At 35.9% G+C, this 22349-nt stretch overlaps 1 protein-coding gene and 1 long non-coding RNA gene across 7 annotated transcripts in view; both read right to left on the bottom strand.

The window, feature by feature from the left end:
* Positions 1 to 22349, bottom strand: part of LOC6034075 (ribosomal protein S6 kinase beta-2) — a 69225-nt gene that overhangs the window by 34081 nt on the left and 12795 nt on the right. The gene's annotated exons all lie outside the window — the stretch shown is intronic.
* LOC119768786 lies at positions 3415 to 4378 on the bottom strand. The gene is made up of 4 exons (XR_005278225.1): positions 4257 to 4378; positions 4129 to 4200; positions 3952 to 4069; positions 3415 to 3856 (listed from the first exon to the last, which is right to left on the bottom strand). It is a non-coding gene; the product is annotated as an uncharacterized LOC119768786 (long non-coding RNA).

Below are 22349 nucleotides of genomic sequence, written 5' to 3'. Positions count from 1 at the left end.
TCGAACTGATCTTTGACATGCCACAATCGCCGTCGCAATAGTTCAGAAGTGTCTTTTCGATCTGGAATCTTTTTTTGAAAAAATGTTAGGTACCTAAATTAGTTAAGTTCGTCTAAATGATATATAATTACACTTATTATGCAAAATCATGACCTATACTCAGAAACATACAGCTTTCACCCTATTCTCAGAAAATTTAACCCGGAATCAAATCTTGCGCCGCGAAAAGTCCAATATTACGACCTTCTTCATCAATCAACTCGTATGTTGAGACACCACGACGCGCGAGAATTTTGCATGGCACGTACACAGGTCCGACCTTGGCCGAGTAATTTTCTGCAGCATTTGATAACTTGAAGTTCTTCTTGTACACACACTGTCCTATTTCGAACACTTGAGGATATGTTTTGTGTTTGTTGTCGTATGATTTTCTGTATTTTTCGTACTGTTTCTTGTTGTAATTTATTACCTTTTCATAAAGTGGTCCAATTATGTTGCGTCTTTGTTCAATGAATCGTTCTTCTGATGGTTGTTCTGTATTACGTTCTTGTTTATGATCGTTACCGTTCACTGCCATTTCAAAACCGTGAATTACGAAATATGGCGTGAAACCAGTTGAAGAATGGACAGAATTATTCAGCGAAAATTCAATTTCACTAATTTTGCTGTCCCAAATTTTGTGATCGTCTTTAGAATAAGTTCGTATACATGACAAAATAACTCTATTTACTCTTTCGACCGGATTGTTCTGACAATGGCGGCGACTGTTCAAAAGTGATAAACATCAAATTCATTTAGTAAATTTTTGATTGCATTAGATGTGAAAGACACAGCATTATCAGAAATGAGTACTTCTGGAGCACCATATTTCAAGAACCACTCTTCTCTCAAAATTTGACTACAAACATTTGCACTTATGTTACGTACTGGGAATAATCGTACAAATTTGGAAAATATATCAAGAACTACTAATAAATCAGTGTTCCCTTTTTTACTTCTAGTAAATCCACTAATAAAATCTATAGCTATCATTTGAAATGGCCTATAAACATTCTTCTGCTGGCCCATTAAAGGCACTGTTGCAACTGTTGGGTATTTACATTGTTTACAATTTGAACATTTGGATAATATATTTTTAATATCAATCTTCATTTTCGGCCAATAATATCTAAGCCTAATTCTATCAAAAGTTTTATCAAACCCTAAATGCATGAGTTGTTCGTGTTCTTGTTTTACTATTTGATTAATTTTATCTGGAGGAACTAAAATTTTCCACTCAAAACGTCCATCATGGATTTGTGAACGCGTAGAAATTAATTTGCAAATTGAATCATTTTCTATTTTGAAATTTGGATATTTATCAGGTTCATGCTCAATTTTAGTTTTTAAATTAGTATACCAATGTGAAGTTGTATCTGGAAAAATTGCACACACCGCTCTGCTGAGCGTATCGCACACAACATTTTCTTTCCCTTTTCGATGTTTTGGAGTCATATCATATTCTTGAAATTTTACAGACCAGCGAGATAATCTCGAGCTCGGCCGCCATTTTGAATTACGAATAAAGGTTATCGCTGAACAGTCCGTGATGAGGTCAAAATGTGAACCTTCCAGATATGAACGGAAATGCTCAATCGACTCGAGAGCAGCAAGTCCCTCCTTATCAGTTGGTCCATATTTCTTCTCAGCAGCTGACAATTTTCTTGAAAAATACGCAATAATATGTTCACCATCATCTAAATTTTGAGTTAAAATTCCAGCAATTGCTAGATCACTTGCATCAGTTTGTACAATAAATTCTTTTGACCAGTCCGGGTTCGCAAGAACCGGCTCTGCCATCAAACATTCCTTGAGCTTAATAAATGCTTTTTCAGCTTCAGGTGTCCAAATAATTTTCTTTGGTTTTCCTCGAAGGAGGTCTGATATTGGCGAAGCTATTCCACTAAAATTTTGAATGAAGTTTCTATAATAACCAGCCATTCCAAGAAATCTTCGGACTTCCTTAGGGGTGGTCGGTCTGGCAAATTTAGAAATCGCTGCAACACGTTCAGGGTTGGGCTGAAAACCATTTTGAGATAATATAAAACCTAAATATTTAATACGTTTCACACAAAATTTACACTTATCAATGTTTACAGATAAATTAGCCTCTCTTAAACAATCAGCTACTATACGCAAATATTTAATATGATCCTCGAAAGTTGTTGTCGCAACAATAATATCATCAAGATATGCGAAAATGAACGGCTCGTATTTTCCATCTTTAAGCACTTTATCTAGAATTCTTGACAATGTTGCACTAGAGTTAATTAAACCAAAAGGTAATCTTTTATATTGAAAAAGTCCTCGACCAATAATTTTGAAACTAGTATATTTTTTTGAATTTTCTTTAAGCTTGACTTGTAGGAAAGAATCCTTCAGATCAATAACTGTAAAGTAAAGATTTTTGCCTAAATTGCTTAAAATTCTCATCGTGTTTGCAAGGGGATAAGCATCCTTGATAGTTTTAGCATTTAATTTTCGTGCATCTAAGCAAAGTCTCATATCTCCATTCGCTTTCGTGACAGGGACCACATGAAGTGACCAATCAGAATTTGAAGGTTCTATAATATCTAATTTTAAAAGTCTATCAATTTCTGTATTAATTTTACGCTGAATACCTGGAGCCCAAGGATGTGGATTTAAGTGAATTGGTTTTGTATCTTCTAAAATAATTTCATGCTCCATAACATTACAAATTTCCAACGTTTCTGGTGCAGAACATTTCAATGTTGCTTTGACATCCTCTAACTCAGCTGATTGTGAAGGACTAAGTTCATGACTAATATTAATATCAAAAGAATAATTATTGTTTTGCGATTGAAAAATATCATTTGCACTGTCTACTGTAAATATTTGTAAATTATCACAATTGTTGTCTACTGTTAACTTGACGTCAAAAAGTTTGAAAAAGTCAACTCCAAGTAAACATTTCTCCTGTAGTTGTGGGACTAGTAAGCAAGGAAGGATTTTGGTCACATTGTTCCACGTGAATGGTATGTCCACATATCCCTGAATGCTCAATGAATCACCGCTAGCAGAAGAGAGTTTAATTGGTTTGTCAAGTGGTTGAACATTGAAAAACTGTGTAATATTTCCGAATTCTGTGCCAACAATTGACACCTGACTGCCACTATCTAGCAGACCCATCATAGCCCCACGTTGGGCGCCATTTTGTCACCAGCTAACCAGACATGTATGAGACTTGGATAACAAAAAGTTCACAACTCACCAGAAACGCTGTTTCCCGCACCACGAAGTCCAGTTGTTGAGGTTCGCGTCCGCTGAGCAGAAATTCCTAAGATCCTCTCCCCGTCTCCACACCCAGAACCGAAAAAGTAGAATATTTGCAGTGCACAATAAAATCATTAGTTATAATTTTTCAAGTTTTATTTGGCCCAAAAGGGCGGAAAAATTCAGAAATACACAAGAATTTATCATGATTGGATCCATTTAATCGCACTCAAAGAGGCGCCTTCATCAGGCCGTTTTAAACGTACGGACAAGATGGTCATACTAAACCTATATTAGTGAATTAACCTAAGTGTAAATGTGTCAGTGTAAAAGTGTAAATCCCTCGACGCTGCTGTCTGCGGTACGGCGTTCTCACGCACTCGTTCGTCGGCTTGGTCGCCCTGACCCGCCGTCATACCAGCTGCCCGTCGTAACACCATCTCGCCACCGACTCCTAGCCGGTTCTCCGGGCACACCAGCGGCCCAGTCAAGCGCGGCGTAGATCCACTCCAGTGGACCAACGTTCGTTCCAGCCGCCGCCATTTTGTAGTTGTAGTACATGTTTGGAAGAGAAGAATAGGGCCTGGACAGAAGTCCAACGAGAAGTCCTTAGAATGGCGATATTCTACCAATTTTCCCCAAAAAAGTCCACTCTGCAGACACCCTCACGAATCTTACCGATCTCAATCAATACTCCTGCTTACTGCATCGATGCACGCGCACAAGCCATGTTAATAAAGCTTTGGCGCTTAGGTGAGGCGCAGACCACAGTCCGGCCAAAAGATGACCAATTGCTCTAAAGAAATAAGCGCTTAATTTAGTAATCAGCAGCGCTAGGTTAGAACCACTTCGCACCTATTGTGATCGCGTTCAATTTGGTTCACCGCGAAATCACTCCGTCCCGATCCTCAGCCTCAAAGCTGCGTTCTAGATAAAACAATTAAGTTAGAACTAATCCACCATTTTCCCGGGACACTGCTTACAGCAGTCAGGTCGATGAACCCGCGGCACAAATATCCAACTTGTAGATCTTCTTCACACTGTTTTGTTCCTCTTGCAGACGCGAAATTGGTTTAGCGAGGTGACCTGCTTTATGGTTAACTGCCAACTGATGGTGGTATTAGAGCATGTGGTAGGTTTTATCAGTTCGATGGTCATCTTCGGGCTTATCGTTTCTGAGCGAGAGAGCAACGTGAGCGAAGTGAGGTCAGCCCTCAGGGTCATCATACCGGTCCACCGGTTCTGGACTGGTTGATTGAAGGAGATTAATTGAGATTATGCGGTGATCGTGGGTGTTAATGTTGATCTCCGTGTTGACTGTCGCACAGGTAGTTGATGTAGTCTTCCCTCGTGGTCATTCCATGCACAGGTGTGCACTTTCAGGTAATCGCAAATGCTGATGATGATTGGGGTAAACATTGGTGCAGATACCCTCAGTGAGCGAACAGTAGGTTCAACTCTCGCGGATAGTGCGTACGCGAGGTGGTATTGGGCAGTGTACGGACATCTGGTGCAAACGATCGTGATAGCGTACGATCAGTCGTGGTGAGGTTTGTGGTGTTGTTCTGTTGTGCAAGTGTAGTGCAATACATAAGCCTACAGACTGTAAAGATTTGCCTTCACGGTTCTATGTGGGATAAGCGGTCGACGATTGTCAAACCTGAGCAGATGAAGATCGTGGTCAGGTTACAAAGTTTTGAAGTTTTTTGAAAAAATATTTTATTTGCCCCCTGATTTTTCGTGGGGTGAAAAAAACTTTCTAAATATTTGTACCAGCCTAAGAACAAATTGAAAAAAAAAATACAGGAAGAAGATAATACCATTTTTGGGGCTTCTTGCACAGTATGATTTCTCCGAACATTCCCAGAAGTAATTTAGTACGATAAACATATCGTCAATTGCAGTTCTAATAACGCCACGCCGTGCAAAATGTAGAAAACGTGCCCCAGTAACCGGAAACCTTCGGTGCGTCCTCCACAAAGTAACCGATCACAAACCACACACGTTACCTGTGGCTGGCCCATCATCATAACCATGGTCATAATATGCCAAGGTACGCGCCCTATCAAGGACTGTGTGTGCTAACAAATTCATTTCACTGGAAGCGCCATCACCCTTTCTACCCCTCTCCCCATCCTCTTCAAGTCGTGAGTAAATGGCAAACAAATTGACCGCGCGTGCGGATTACATCACAGGCCGGCTTATACTAACTAACCAACGGCCCGGCCCGGCCACAGGGCGTAAACAATAATAATAAATTTATCAAAAACAGAAGCACCACGCGCGCGCGCGAAAGGGGCGAAACGTGCCCGCCGTTGGAGTTGTTGTTGTTGTTGTCGTTGAGGGTCGTCGCAGCAAAAGGAAGCAACACGTGTGCATTGTGAGCCAACCTTGATGGACGAGGAAGAACTGGTGCAGCAGGTGCGTTCTGGGAGGAGGAAGGCCCACGTGGGTTGCAGTGGAAAGTTTTTGCAGAAATTGAATTTCACGCGCTAGTTGATCTTTTGCTGACATTTAGAAAAACACATTCCAGGAATGCCCACTATAATGCTAGTGGACACTTTGCACCGTTGAAGAATGGAGTGTGCGCATTAGGCAGGGTGACGACTCAAATGTGGTTTAAAAATTCTAAGTTTTTACGCTATTTTTTTAAGTGTATTTACTACAAAATCGACAAACAATATGCAATTTTTAAAATTTTACTTACAATTATTTTGAAATGACATCTATTTTTATTTTTCTTTTTTTTTTTATTTTGGCTCAAACTTTGACCAATTTGGCAAACTTTGGACAATTTGGCAGCTGTCCACAAAGAAATGGTACGTAAATATTCGAAAATCTGTAACGTTTGAAGGAATTTTTGTGATTAATGTTGTGTCTTCGGCAAAGTTGTAGGTTTTAATGAGGACTGTTCAGAAAAAAATAGCCGGCACTTTTTTCACAAAAACTCAATTTCCCAAAATTGTTTTTTTTTTAGATTTTTTAATATGTAACCAAGTTGCGGGTTGATGAGCCATAGAGAAGTATGGTAAAACAATTGCCACCAAGTTATAATTTTTTGTAAAAAAAAAGATTTTTGGAATCGAAATTTTGTACATTTTTTTTATTTCGATTTTTATGCAAATTTGAAATAGCATTCGAAAAGTACTTAACAGATTTTTTTGGGTCCGATTTACAATGTTTTTTTTAACATTAAACATTCGTGAAATCTTCAGATCTTTTGGAAAACATATTTTTTAAGCTAGAATAACACTTCAAAAGGGCGTAATGTTGAATGTTTAGCTCTTTTGAAATGTTAGTCTTGCTTCAAAAAAATACAATTTATTCATCTGTCTGTCAATGCAAAAAGAGTACGTAGAAATTCGAAAATCTGTATCTCTTTGAGGAATTTTCTGATAGATTTTGTGTCTTGTTATGATTTATCAATAAACCTTGTTTGGAAAAAAAATCTACCGTAAATTTTTTTTTTATCTTTTTAATGAAAAATCGAATTTGTAATCGATTAGTACATTACATTATTTATTATGAAATGCACTTCGATTTAAATTTATGTAAAATACCACAAAAAATATAAAATATGTTTCATAGGGCTATGGAGTCTCCTATGTTTATAGGATCTTTTCAGAAACAGGAATATTTTTTTTTTAACAGTGTCCATCTTTTTCTATTTCTGATTTTTTTTGGGTAGCTGAAAAAAGTCTCTAGATTTAGATTTTTTGGAATTTCAAAATCAGAAAATTTGTAACTGAAAAAAATGAAAGGTAAGATTTCTGAACTTGTAAAACAAATTTAAAAAATTTCAAGCCTAACTAATGCTTGAAAATTTTAAAATTTAATTTTCGTTAATTGTAATTTGTTTTTTAAAGGATTGGAAAAAATATTATAATTTTAAGTTTTTAAGCTTTAGAAAATTTACGAGCGGTTTTCGAACTATAAAATACATTTTAATCGGATGACATTGAGAAAAAACCATTGTATCAATTCTTAATGTTTGCAAGTAAAAAAAGTAAAAAAATACATTCAGAAATGGTCAAAGCTAGACAATATTTGTTTAAAAATAATCAAAAATACAGCAATTTTTCAGTCGCAGTTTAAAAAAAATAATGAGAAAATCTCAGTGTCAAAACTTTTTTTTTCGGATTCCCCGGAAATTTTTTTGTCGGTGACCTATACTTTTACTAGTAATAGTTTCAAGAAAATGAACAGCAACCAAACACATTGTAATTTTTACTGCAAGTATTTTAAAAACTTTGTAATTTTTGTTAATTTGTTACTTTTGGAAAAAAAATTGGTAGACCAGAACTTGAATATTCTTAATTTTAGATATGATCTTATTTAAACATATTGGACAAATCGTTACAGTAAAAACATATTTGTTGCTCAAAATTTGGGACATACTGTCAACCTTGTAATTTGTATAAATCAAATCTGCAAAAGAAAAAAAAATGTCATCCAGATAAGTTTAATTCAAGAATTCACATGCAGTTGCCACCCTGCACGCTGCTAGTTTTCATTCCAACCCCAAGGCAAGTGCAATGTTTACACTTGTGATAAGGCCACCCGACCTGACTGCCGGCTCAAACAAAGTGTGTTGCGTTGGAGCACCACCACCACGAGCGAGCACGTTGCTGGGCCTTAGAGAAGACGTAATTCCGTGTTCCGGACGTCACCAGGAGTTGTGTGTGGGCTTTTGGAAAATTGCAGGATGCAATTGAACGGTTTTTTTTTTCGTTTTAAAATAGGGTCGTCACGCTGAACTACCTTTGCCTGATGGGATTAACCGGAGCCTAGTTTCTGGTGGGTGTAGCAGGTTGTTGGAAAATCTCAACTTACCTAGAAAGAGAGAGAGAGGAGGAGAAAAGAAAAAGCAGAAGATTAATTACCGGGTTCGACCATTAGTAATCCATTTAGTTAATTGATAGTTTAATCGAATCAAAGGGGGGAGCACGATGAAATTGGATCTCCGTTACGGTTTGAAACAGATCTCGTAAATTTACGTTCATCATGTGTAATTTGATAGAAATAGTTGAAAATTTAATTTTATAAAATATTTATAAAATATGAACTTGAAGACAAAATAAAAGTCTGTTCATATCTCTACTTAAAACCACAATCATCATCATCACCATCAGCCAAATCGTACGTGCCCTAGATTCGCCGAGCAAAGTGCAGTAACGATGCCGTTTCTGACGGCCGCTACTAGAGGTTCACACAACCGTTAAACAGGGCGGCGGCGGCGACTCACGATGACGATGTGCAATGCGAATAAAACCGTCTGAACGAGTAGAGCAGAGCGGAGAAAAAAAACGTCTTAAACTCAAGACACGGCGACGACGACGACTATCTATTTGCACAGTGGGACTGGCTGAGGGAGAAGCTTGATCAAATTAATTTTCGATGTTTGCAGGGTGACCACTCAAATCCCATTTTCAAATTCCCGACTTTTTCAGAACCTCAGATAATAGGCATTTTTTACCTGCCCGGTTTCTTTAAAACATAAAACTACTGACAGTTTTAGTAAAAAAAACAACAACTTAACAATATGTTGGTAAAAACATTACTTCAAAATTGGAAGCATTATTTTGATTCAGAGTAAAAGCATAAATATGGAGTTTTTGTTTTGAAAAGGTCCAATAAACCAAATTTTCAGTTTTTGCTTTTTGGGTGTTTTCTAATACCCCTGACTCAAGACGGGTTCAAAAACACCCAAAATGCAAAAACTGAATATTTATTTTATTGGACTTTTAAAAAAAAACTCCAGAAATCATTCTTTGAAATATAACCGAAAGCTTAACCTATAACCTAAAATTTCAAAGCTTATTTTGAAAATTGTCAATCATTGTCACAATTGGCAATGAAGAAGGTTAAAGTTAAAGCAGGTTAACCACTCAAATCCCTTTTTTTTAATTTTCGACTTTTTCCGACTTTTTCCAGAAAGCTCAAATAATAGGCATTTCTTATCTAAAGAATTATTTCAAGCAAAAAACTATATACCAGAAAAGTCAATATTAACCAAAAAACAAGCTGAATGGAAGCTTATTATTTGATTCAGACTAGAATCATAAACAATTGTCTTTGAAAAATAATCAAAATCTCAACAATACTTAAAGTTTCAATGTTTCTTTTATTTTTCAAACTGACAATCGTATAGTTGTTGATACTTGTTTCAAATACTTTGAAATGGCAAAATCAATAGGTTACTAAATTTAAATGATCATTCCTAATTTTGTTTTATTTTAAATCAAAGAACGCTTCAACATGATTGCTGTTAAGAATTTAAAAAAATATCTAAAAATTCGTTAAAAAATGTTTTTTTTTTTACCAAGTTACTTTTTTTATTTTGTATCAATGTTGATGTATCTATAGTTATCAGTATTTAACTGATTTTTTTTTCAATGATTTATTCAGTTTGATAAGATCCCACTTATTTTTAGAGAAATGTTTAAAGGGACAAATTCTTTAAATTATTTGCAGTAACCCAAAAATTTTTGTAATTATTTTTATGAAATTTAAATATTTTTTTGTTTTCAAAACGTAAAGAAGTTATTAAATTTTTCATTCAAAACGAACAGCGATTATATTTTATTCGATTTTAAATTTTCCGATAGCTGAAAATCATGTTTTATCTATAGTAAATTTATACATTTTCACAAAATTGTTCGAAGGCAACATTTTGATTTATTGTTTTGAAATTACTAAAATGAATTTAGCTTAAGGGGTTACATACATGTAGAAAATTACAAAATTTCATATTACAGAAAATTTATTAAATCAACTTAAAAGATGATTTTCAAACACTCCTGAAAGTTTCATGAAGGTATTTCATGATTTAACTGAGTTAGAGACAATTTAAGCTCAGAGTTTTGCCATGCGTAAAGCAAACTGTCTAATTTTCTGAGCGTTTTTCCCTGAACACCAAGTTAATTTACGGGTGCCACGATATCTCGAGATGGGACGGACCAAATTGCAAATCGTATGCATGACGAAGCCCGATTTTGAAATTTTGAATTTTCAAAAAATACAAAAATCAAAAACTGGCGATTTTTTATATGAAAAACAGAAAAATATTTTTATCTTTTTTTTAAAATAAACTTTTTGAAAATCGGCCTTCGTCATGCACACGATACCGGTTTAACGAGTCTTCACCAAAATTTTGAGCCAATTTGATCGAAGCAATGTTGAGATATCGTGGCACCCGTTTTTTGAAACTGCAAACTTCAAATAGCTATATCTCGGCAAAGCTACAACCAAATGTCTTCAAATTTGTTTTGTTAATAGATGAAAAGTAATATTTTAATGCCCTGAAAACAGATTAAAAAAAAAGTTTATGTGTGTGCTCAAACCCACCTCTGACATTGTTGCCGATTTACATGTATGTAACCCCTTAAAAATAACAAATATTAACAGAAAAAAAACATTGCCATTTTTTCAAATATTCAATTAACGTGACAAAATGAAACAGTTTTCATCAACTTTACTTCTTGTTTGATAAACAAAAATTAAAAAAGATCATTTGATTCAGGAACAATATTATGAAAATCTGTTTTTTTTAAAGTTATAACAAATTTATTTTAAAAGATAAAAAAATAGATTTTTGATGTCTTCAAAAGCCTTTTCATTCTCATATTTATTGAAATAGTGAAAAGAACCTTAAATTTATAGTAAGTTACAAAAGCAAAATTGAATGAATTTAATTTGAAAATTGTACAAATTTTGACAAAATGTTACGATATTATTCAAGAGTTAAAAAATAATTTTCAAACATGACAAAAAATCACAAATTCCCGACTTTTCCGAATTTCCGACTTGAGTGGCCACCCTGCACAGTTGCTAGTTGGTGAATATGGTAGATAAGTTTTCTCTCAGATAAATTCGAGACCTGTTTACCTCTTGGCCGTCTGCTGTGGGAACTCCGGAAAAACTCATTTTTTATCTAAAGAATGCAATTTGTGAAATTTATCGATATTAATTTTTAAAATTCAGAATAAAACATATACACAAAAACAAACTCCAGAACCACTGTGCCCAACTGCGGCCGGATCTCTGCCCTAGGCAGTTCCAATCTAACGCAACAACAGCAAGAACAACTCCTCAGAGCTACGAGGAAATCGAGGTGATCCAGTTTCTCGGCGCAGCGGTTTATATAACCTGACCAGGGCCGCCGTACGGCCCAAGAAAAAAGGGAGCAAAATCCGCCTGATGACTTAGACCGACCGACATTGGCATGCATGTTTATCATTTCTCTTTCACCGGTCGGTCGGCCGGTGGTGGAATTCCGCGCGATTTGGAGATTCCCTTGCCGACGATGATGCAGCTCAGAGGAATGTGCATCGTGAGCTGGTGGAGCCAGTGATGGGAATGTCGTCGTTCGCTGCGGTATCTGGTCCACACACGCGTGGGACTAGTTGAGCGACTTCTGTTTTACTGCTCTTGATTGAACCAGTTCATGAAGTAGAGCGCATGTGGCATCGTGTAGAGATGATGGTTTCAGATTGCATTACAAGATTCGTTAATTTTGAGTTCCGAATTTTGATTTGAGTCATTATTCGTAAGTAACAACAGTGTCCACCTGAAAGAACCGCCCCTCCGGGGACACCAGTCGTTACATTAGCACTATACATGTAACAACTTCTAGCAGTCACTGTGCCGCAACCGCGTGTCCACGAGGCATTCAACGTGCCAGGTTGACCTCCATTCTGCCCCATGGTCGCGCCTTTTTCTGCCTCGTCACCATGGTCAAGCCCAATTCTGGCGTAACCAAGTTCTTCGGACAAATTCTCTCTTACGAAGAAGTGCCCAAAATCGTAATCGTGGTTGGCAACAACCGAATCGCGAAATTTAATTAAAACTAGGTCAACACACAAATTGTTGCTGGTTTTGTTTGTTTTGGGTGGCCAGCTGTTGTCGAATCGGGGTTTACCGGTTGAAATTGTTGCAGCCAGAGTCTGGGCGGCGAACAATTTCGGAGTTGCGGAGTGAAAGTAGTTTTCAGCTACAAAGTAAATGTAGGTTTTTTTCGACAAGTGCTAAATACCACCCCGGCGACGTGGAACCCATCGTGAACAGGTGTTGATGGGATTAAGTTGTGTTCAAAAGCTTTATTTCATTTATTTAATTTGTATCACACACAAAACTCTTTGACATTTCATTACACACCAAAAACAGATATGCAAATTTGTTCTCCTCATTTCGCAAAAATTTTCTGCGATGTTGGCTGGATATCAACACGAGATCTATTTAAACATTGTTTCAAAACATTCTTTTTGATGCACAGAGAAACGAGTACTACCAACGCAAAACCTCCAATCGATGCACCAACAACCCACTTCCAATTGATGGCGCTGGCAGTAGTTACTTGAGTTGTTATCTTCGTGCATTCCGAAATATCCTTCGTCAGCGCTTTAAAATTTTGACAAACGCACGTTTCATTTTTAGTGCATTCAGTTTTGCGAAGCCACATCCATGAACCCTTCGGCACCTTGCTCGACAAGTCGTCCAGCATTAGTTCGTCACCGTTGCCCAGAAAAGACAATCTTAGCTGCTCGTGATTCAAGAGTTTACACATTTCTGCATTTCCGAAGCAGGAAATTGACCCCGGTTTGCCTGTTGCACTGAAGTTTATAACAAAATATTTAACTACAGATTCGGACAAGCTCGATTTGCAGTAAACGTCGAGCTTCAAAACGGCCTCATCCGACTTTATTAAAGTCTGAACTTTTAAAGAGACACAGCCCTTCTCCAGTGGGTCATACAGCAAGTTGAACAGATGCTCAGGATCGCCCGTCTTCGGTTTGGGTTGATCCAGTGCAGTGTAGCATTCTTTCTTCGCCACAAAGGAGCAGTTTGACGGTACTCGGAGTGAGCAGTCACTTATTGAGCAAAGCTTTCCAGCAACTTCCGGCAAGAGTATCGCCACCGCGACGGCGCAAACTACGAACAGCACCAACATTTTGTCGAAGAGTGAATGATTCGACTGAAGTGGTTGACTCGACTATGAAACGAGTGTTGAAACTTAAATTACAGATGTATTAAACAGTTATTTGCACAGTAATCATACTCACTGTGATATATTTCGTAAATTACAATTACATGCCTCAATTTACAACGACTAGTCGATAACGTTATGATTTCTCAACTTTAATTTGTGTGCCAGGCCTAATGTTAACGATTTTCGAAGTATTTGTAGTAAAAAAACAATGGTAATATTACATCTGAGCAAAAATGTGTAATTTTATCTCTGAAAATTTGCAATTTTACCACTTTTCTGGTGTAATGTCACTTTTTCAGTCTTAATTAAGGTAAAATTACATCAAATAAGAGGTATTCAACCATAAAAAAACACCTTAAAAATTTAAATAATTTTTTACTGTGTACCGTTTAACGCCTAATTGTCCTACCCACAAATAAAAAAAACGCAATTGAAATTTTCAAAAAGTGTCCATGTGATTTATGGAAGAAACTTCAAATAAATTTAACTTTAAAAAATCTTAAGTCATGGTCAGTTGCAAACTGAAAAATACAAAAAATGAAAACTCAAAGGTAAAAAAAAAATGTTGCTCTGTCAGATAAGGGCTTAGAAATTTCAAAAAAACTTAAGAATTTAAGAATGCAAAAAAAAAATTAACACTATTCCTAAAAGAGATCATGATCATTCGCGGCATGATATCAACATTTAAATCTAGGAAAGGGCCCTTGGATATTAGGGTGAAGGAGGTGAAGGGAGAAATCACAGTAAAAAATTGTGTAAATTTGGATGGTGTAGTATTGGAAAGTTTAATATTACCTATTTTATGGTGTAATAATTAATAATTAAAAGTTTATGCAATAATTTTACCTCAGTTAAAAGTGAAAAAGTGGCACTACATCAGAAAAGTGGTAAATGTACACATTTTAGAGGTAAAATTACATTTTTTTCTGATAAGAAAGATGTACTCATGAATCTATGACATTTCCCCGAAACCCACATTCCCGAAGAGACATTTCCCCGAATGCCACATCTACGAAAATACACTTTCCCGAAATGTCATTTACCCGAAAATCATTTCCCCGAACAATTCATTTCCCCTAAAAACCCGAATGGCCACTTCCCCTAATTTTCCACATCCCTGAAAATCATTTTCCCGAATGACCATATCCCCGAACGGCCATTTCCCCGAACCCGATCAGGCGGGTATGGCCGTTGCCCAGAACCGCGCGCGCAGTCCTGGACAACGGCTATACCCGCCTGACCGGGTTCGGGGAAGTAGCGATCAATAAAGTATCATGTCCACAATTGAACGTTCAAAAATTCCGAGCTTCACTTGAATCTTGAATATTCAAATTGATGTAAGTGCGACAACTGGCCGAAGGGATTTCAGGTCAGAACGTGTTTGACACACGTTCAGGCCCGACTACCGCAAAAATTTGTAATTATTACTCGGGACCTTGGCAACCAAAATCAACCAAACTTTAAAAAAAAAATTTTTTTTGTTATGGAACGTGGATAATCTCAATACCCTGCACTCTTGAAGTGTTCGCGTGGTTTATGAATGGCCTTCTACGTTTATTTGTTATTTTTTTAATCTAAAAACACGTAGGAGAATTTAATATTAAGGTCATACTTTTATTTAAAAAAATCCCTAAATAACAATTCAGTTTATATCTAGGTTATCATTCAGAAAAATTGATTTTTCGGTGAAGTAAACATTCGGTTTTATGTAAATTCGGGAAAACGACAATTCGGTAAAATGGCCATTCAGGTAAATGTCATTCGGGGATATGGAATTTTCGGGAAAATGTTTTTCGGGGAAGTGGCACTTTCGGGGAAATGATTTTCGGGGATATAGGATTCGGGAAAGTGGGATTCGGGGATAAGGGATAAAACCAAACCTTTAATTGTTTTTTTTTTGTAAAATAAATTCGAAAAATCATGAAAAAAAATTAGCATTGAATATTTGAATTTTATAGACCAATTTTTGCACAATTTAAAATTTAAAGATTGTGGAATTATTGATTTTTTATATTTATGATATTTTTACCTTTTAACTTTTGAATTTTATAAATTTCTCTGTTTTTTTTATTTTAATGCAAAATATCAAAAAAATTAAAATTGCAAAATTTATATGCTCAAAATTTTAAATTTTCTAAAGTTCGAAAATTTAATTTTTTTTTCTGTGGTCTCAAATTCATTTTAAATAATTATTTAATTTTAGAGCCTAAAATTGCCAAGAAAATTATAAATTATTCAACTCTTCAATTAGCTATCAAACATGACTTAAAAATTTGTTGAATAAAGTGCTCCGGCAAAAAACTAAAAAAGTATAAAAATTGAAATTACGAGCCATGTTATAAAAATTTTAATGAAAAAAGTGTTTTAAAATGCATTATACACCTTCCCAATTGTTTTGCCATCATTAGTTTCCAAAATATCGAAATATTGACGAAAATTTTATTTTTTGCGAAAAAGATTTTTTGCGGTGCTGTACATTGAAATTTCATAAAAATGCAAAACATGTTTAAACAAGCCCAAACATTCTAAATATGATTATCAATGCAGAAAAATGCGTTTTAGATTGTTTTCAGTTGATTAGACTTCATTCCCCAGGGGGAATTCCTCACCGGTTGAGAAACACTGTTGTATAACGTTTATTTCTGCATTATAATGAGGCACTTTCAAACTTTTTACATTTTTTTTTGAAATTATTCAAATTGTTGACCGTTACGTAACTGTTTTTAGTAATGAATTTTGAGAAACTTTTTGTTTAAAAATGTTGAAAATTAGCCTTAAAATAAAAAAAAGTTTGTTTTACCATTTCTCCTTCCCTTTAACCTAAGCCAGAGCCGAAGGACAAAAATTTTAAATAAAATTTTCAGTAGCTTTCTTTTCAATATACAAAAAATACATGAAAGAAATGTACTCCTGCAACAATATCTTTTAAAAGAGTTTCTATGGAATGCCAAAAGTTACTTCTTTCTTGAACACCTTTTCTATTCCCAGGTTTTTCACCTTTTTTGTAAATTTTTTAAATGCAGACAGGAACAGGATTTTAGTTGCATAAATTTTGACCGCACAGGAGAAATTCTCGTATGTTTGGCAGGTTAAGCACTCGCTCCTAACTCCATCCAATTTGCTGATTTTCACTAAGTAAACAAATAATTTTGCAAAACTTTTGATAGAAACTTGCTTGCTCACTTCTTATTGAGCTATTAATCACTCGATTTCAGTTGAAAACGCTTTAATGAGCTGTAATTGAATGCCAAAGTGCTGATATGGCAACATTAGAGGCACGCTGGAATTAGATGATGTTCCCCTACGTAAACAAATTCGACAGCAACTATCTTTAATCTGAATCATAAAAAGTAGCTGCCTCGAGGATTTATACCACCGAGTTTTAAGAGCAATAGCGCCCATTCCATACACGGAGAAAAAATAGTTCCCAAAATCGTGAACAAGCGTTCATGAAGTTGGGAACCACGAACAAAGTGTTCAAATTCCATGGTACGTTTTTGATTATGATTGCTCACGATTTTGGGAACTAATTTTGCCTCCGTGTACACAATGCAAAATCCAATCCACCAACCACCCAAAAAGCGAAAGTAGATCGCCGCGCTGACGCTCGGCCCCGATGCTGCGTCACGGCAGAAATATGCGCTCAGCTGATTCGAACCAGGATCCGGAAGCCCATACATGGCTCCGGCGAGATGAATGAAACTGGTTCAACCTATAGGCTCGCGTACGCTGCTGGCCAGGGCCCAGGTGTGATTTAGCTCAACGATAGAGAAAGTGAATGAAGCCAATCCAGCACTCCGTTACTGCAGTGGAAGCCTCGGGCCATGGGCGTTAACGCCCTTACTGCAGTACTGTTGCACGGAGGGAAATTCTGTATGAGAAACTGTTTTGCTCTCAGTTCGAGATTACTGTATCTCCTGCAGAATTTCTCTTCGTGTTGAAAAGGTACAGCTCCTCTTGGAACCGGTTCAACTCCACGACACTAACGTGCAGCGTAGAGTTGCGATAGACGATGTACTTGCCGAACTGATACCGTACCATACATCATATTCAAGTGCTAACGACGACGACGACGGTGGCGGCAGATATGACACAGCAGAAAAAGGTGACCTACTTTTTCGGAGACAACACGTTGCTCAACATATCGTGTGCCGAGCTGAATGAGAAACGCAAACACACGGAAGACTTGCAGCCGTACGTCGCAGTTCTAATAAACGTATAGAGACCACACGAAGCCCTTTCGGACCTGTCCAGAACACACGACGACCGTGAGTACGAGTACAACAGAATTTGCATAAACACACAGCAGCGCAGAGCGACTGCTACCATGAATGACCCACATAGCGCCAAGAACGTCCCATTCTTCTACCTCTCTGTGTGCCATGCGCGCGGGCTCTGCATATGACCTTAATTGGAAAACTATCATCGGAGTTGGTGGGAGTTCCCTCCCCCCCCCCCCCTCCGGGCAAGTGCTTGAATAATCAACCAGCCGCCGGACTACGGCGATTCATTCAGCAAACGATCTTCGTTGATGGCCTAAGGGCGTCGTCATCGTGTAGATTCCGGTCCCAACTTCTTGGGTCGGGTTTGAAAAATTGAAACACGCGCTGGCACTGGTATAGAGCAGCTGTCGGACTAGGGACCATCCATAAACCACGTGGACACTTTTTTGATAATCTCGAACCCCCCCCCCCCTCCCCCCTCGTGGACAATTGTCCATGCAAAAAAAAATCTTTTTTGTATGGAGCGTGGACAATCGCCATACCCCTCCCCCTAAAGTGTCCACGTGGTTTATGGATGGTCCCCTAGTTGTTGCTGTTGGTTTCGGAGTAACGTCGGAAAGTAGGTCAATGACGAGTGACGTGATGCGAGCTTCTAGGTTAGAGCGCGGAAGAAGTGAGTGTGTGTGTGTGCAGAAGGAGTCGTACGCTGAGATGTGGGCTGGTTCTTGCTGGTCGACCAACGTTTGGAATGGTTTTCCTGCATTGGCGGGTTTGGAGAACGGATGAAGTGGAGACCTTCGTGGACAGATGTGTTATAGTTTTGAAAAAAAAGTGAAGCAACAGAATCGAACAAGAGCTTATCTCTAAAGAACACTTTTACTGGCCACGTGAGCAATTCTCTACGAAAAAACGAGTTTAGATTTTAAACCTTTCCTATTTGACCAAGAAACCAAATTGAATCTTTAGCAAGCTCATACAAATGTGACAGCTTGTATTGAAATATTCGAAAATCTGAGACTTGAGGAGTTTTATGATCACTTTGATGTCTGGAAAAGTTCAAGTATCGAAAAGAAAAAAATCAATTAAAATCAATATCCCATTTATAATGAACTTTATAACTCTTTACAGAAAACCTGAATAACGTAAGAATAAGGAATTTATTGTTATTTTTCCGAGGTTCTTCAGCATTAATAGCCTTTTTTAAAACGAGATTTGCAAATTTAAGTAGCGGATTAGGACTGAATAATTCTCTACAAAAACCTAAAATGGATTCTAGTTATATTTTTTAATATTGCTGATTTTTTTCCGTTTACACGGGAAAAATGGTGATGATTTTTAATAAACTTTTTTCACAAAAAATCAATTTCCCAAAATCTGCATTTTAAGCCATTCAGAAGTAACATTTTGCAGATGAGTTATGATTTTTTCAAAAGTGATTTTTGAATGAAATCTTGTACTTAAAATTTTATGATCTATTTTTTTTGTAAAATCGAATTTACAATCAAAAAGGTCTTAACATTTTTTTTGATTTAGTGCACAATTTTCAAAATATAGCCATTCAAAGATAAATTTCGTCCGAAAAAAATTCTGGACTCTTCGAAAAAATATTTTCAGGAATGGATAATCATGGACACTATTTTAAAAAGTAAAAAAACCGGAATTCGTCGGACAAAATATAATATTGAATTGATATCTTCTAAAAACGATGCACCTAATCAAAAAAATTTAAAAGTACTTTTCGATTGCAAAATCGATTTTACATAAAAAGGAAGGTCAAAACATTTTAAATACAAGGTTGCGTGGTTTTATCCCCCAAAAAAATAAAAAAATTTAAATTAAAAAAATACAGATTTTGGGTAGTTAAATTTTTGTGAAAAAATTGAATTACATTTATTTTTCGTTGACATATTTTTTCTGAATAGTTCTCATCAATACTTACAACTTTGCCGAAGACACCAAATCAATAAAAAAATCCTTTAAAAATTACAGGCTTTCGAATATTTACGTGGGTAATTCTCTACCAACTCACACGAAATCGAGAAAAGTTGCCCCGACCCCTCTTCGATTTGCGTGAAACTTTGTCCTTAGGGGTAACTTTTGTCCCTGATCACGAATCCGAGGTCCGTTTTTTGATATCTCGTGACGGAGGGGCGGTACGACCCCTTCCATTTTTGAACATGCGAAAAAAGAGGTGTTTTTCAATAATTTGCAGCCTGAAACGGTGATGAGATAGAAATTTGGTGTCAAAGGGACTTTTATGTAGAATTAGACGCCCAATTTGATGGCGTACTCAGAATTCCGAAAAAACGTATTTTTCATCGAAAAAAACACTAAAAACGTTTTAAAAATTCTCCCATTTTCTGTTACTCGACTGTAAAAATTTTGGAACATGTCATTTTATGGGAAATTTAATGTACTTTTCGAATCTACATTGACCCAGAAGGGTCATTTTTTCATTTAAAACAAAATTTTTCATTTTAAAATTTCGTGTTTTTTCTAACTTTGCTGGGTTATTTTTTAGAGTGTAACAATGTTCTACAAAGTTGTAGAGCAGACAATTACAAAAAAATGATATATAGGCATAAGGGGTTTGCTTATAAACATCACGAGTTATCGCGATTTTACGAAAAAAAAGTTTTGAAAAAGTTGGTCGTCACCGATCATGGCCGCGACAGACACGGACGACGAAACAAAGAGAAACGCAAAAAGTAACATTTTCAAAACTTTTTTTCGTAAAATCGCGATAACTCGTGATGTTTATAAGCAAACCCCTTATGTCTATATAGAGCAATTCCATGCCAAATAGGGAATCGGTTGTACCCGACCCTCTCTGATTTCAATGAAACTTTGTAGACATGTTATCCTTCGCTTATATAAGCCATTTTTGTGTATATGGAGCCAGTTCCACTCGATAATGACATTTGAGAAGGGCGTAAGTGTTTTAAATATTTTGTAATTCGGAATTTAAATATTTCTGTATTTCGAAGCCGTTGCATCGTATCAAAAGTGGTCAAAGACAAACTTGTAGGAAATTTTACGGGCTTTTCGATAAAATACACTGAAAGAAAAAACACCCAACTTTTACGAGATTTTTGATTTTTGTTTAAAAGTCAAATTTGAGGAGCCACGATTTTTTCGTTCAAAATTTTTGTGAAGATAGCCTAAGATGTTACAAAGACTCACGAAAAATGCAGGATGGAGCAACTCACCTAAAAAATACAAAAATCATTTACTGAAACTGTTTTTTGAAAAGTGCTCTAAACGTCAAAATTTTCAAAAACCGAATACGGGAATCGATTCTCCAGACAATTTTACATAAAAGTCTCCATATTGACCATTGTCCTAAGTCCAATCCTTGTGAAGTTACAGCGGTTTTAAAAATAAACATGTAGAAAAAATAGGGTTTTTGATGGTTTTTGGCAATTTCTATATGACAGACTTGATTTTTCAGTCTCGTAAATATTTTTACCGGAAAGCTCGTCCAATTTCCCATAAGTTTGTCTTTGACCACATTTCAATTGTATGTATGGGCTTACAGATATAAGCTAATTTACTATCCAGGTTACTATACTACACTGAAAAAATATGATGTTTTCAATTATGAGCAATGTAATTAGCTTATATCTGCAAGCTCATACATCCAATTTAAATGTTGTCAAAGACAAACTTATGGGAAATTTGACGAGCTTTCCGGTAAAAATATTTACGAGACTGAAAAATTAAGTCTGTCATATAGAAATTGCCAAAAACCATCAAAAAACCTATTTTTTCAACATTTTTATTTTTAAAATTGCTGTAACTTTACAAGGATTGGACTTAGGACAATGGTCAATATGGAGACTTTTATGTAAAATTGTCTGGAGAATCGATTCCCGTATTCGGTTTTTGAAAATTTTGACGTTTAGAGCACTTTTCAAAAAAACAGTTTCAGTAAATGATTTTTGTATTTTTTTAGGTGAGTTGCTCCATCCTGCATTTTTCGTGAGTCTTTTGTAACATCTTAGGCTATCTTCACAAAAATTTTGAACGAAAAAATCGTGGACTCCTCAAATTTGACTTTTAAACTTAAAAATCAAAAATCTCATAAAGGTTGGGTGTTTTTCTTTCAGTGTATTTTATCGAAAAGCCCGTAAAATTTCCTACAAGTTTGTCTTTGACCACTTTTGATACGATGCAACGGCTTCGAGATACAGAAATATTTAAATTCCGAATTACAAAAATATTTAAACCCGCTCAAATGTCATTATCGAGTGGAACTGGCTCCATATACACAAAAATGGCTTATATAAGCGTAGGATAACATGTCTACAAAGTTTCATTGAAATCGGAGAGGGTCGAGAAAAAAGTACCTGAAAAATTCCTGTTTTGGGCTGGAATTGCTCTATATCAAAATTAAACTTGTTGAATAACACATAAAGAAATATTTTCTCAATTAAAATTATTTGAATTGTAAATAGAATACTGGAATTTTTAAAGCGTTTTTCAACAATCCAAAATTTTGAACTGACGATATCTCGTCAAATATTGGTCCAATTTTCAATGCTAAAAATTGAAATCTTTAGAATAAAACAAATAAATAAAAATCTAAATTAACGCTAACATCACAAAAGGGATAAAAACATAATTTTTTACCGTATTCATTTTTATTGTTATAAGTGAGATTAACACATTTTACAAAGATTGGAATCTCTTACATTTTTTCTTTTTCTAACCTTGAAAATGGGACCAATAATTGACGAGATATCGTCAGTATAAAAAAAATACTTTTTGAAACACTTCAAAATCTATTTTATAAATTCCAATCTTTTGTAGTGCTCTATTTCTAGAACCATTTGTCCGATTTCCAAGTCTTAAAAAAAGTTGTA

Source organism: Culex quinquefasciatus, chromosome 3 (genome assembly GCF_015732765.1).
Source record: "Culex quinquefasciatus strain JHB chromosome 3, VPISU_Cqui_1.0_pri_paternal, whole genome shotgun sequence".
Taxonomy (NCBI): Eukaryota; Metazoa; Arthropoda; class Insecta; order Diptera; family Culicidae; genus Culex; species Culex quinquefasciatus.
Note: the sequence above shows the minus strand (reverse complement) of the source record. Positions and strands in the feature narration are given on the sequence as shown.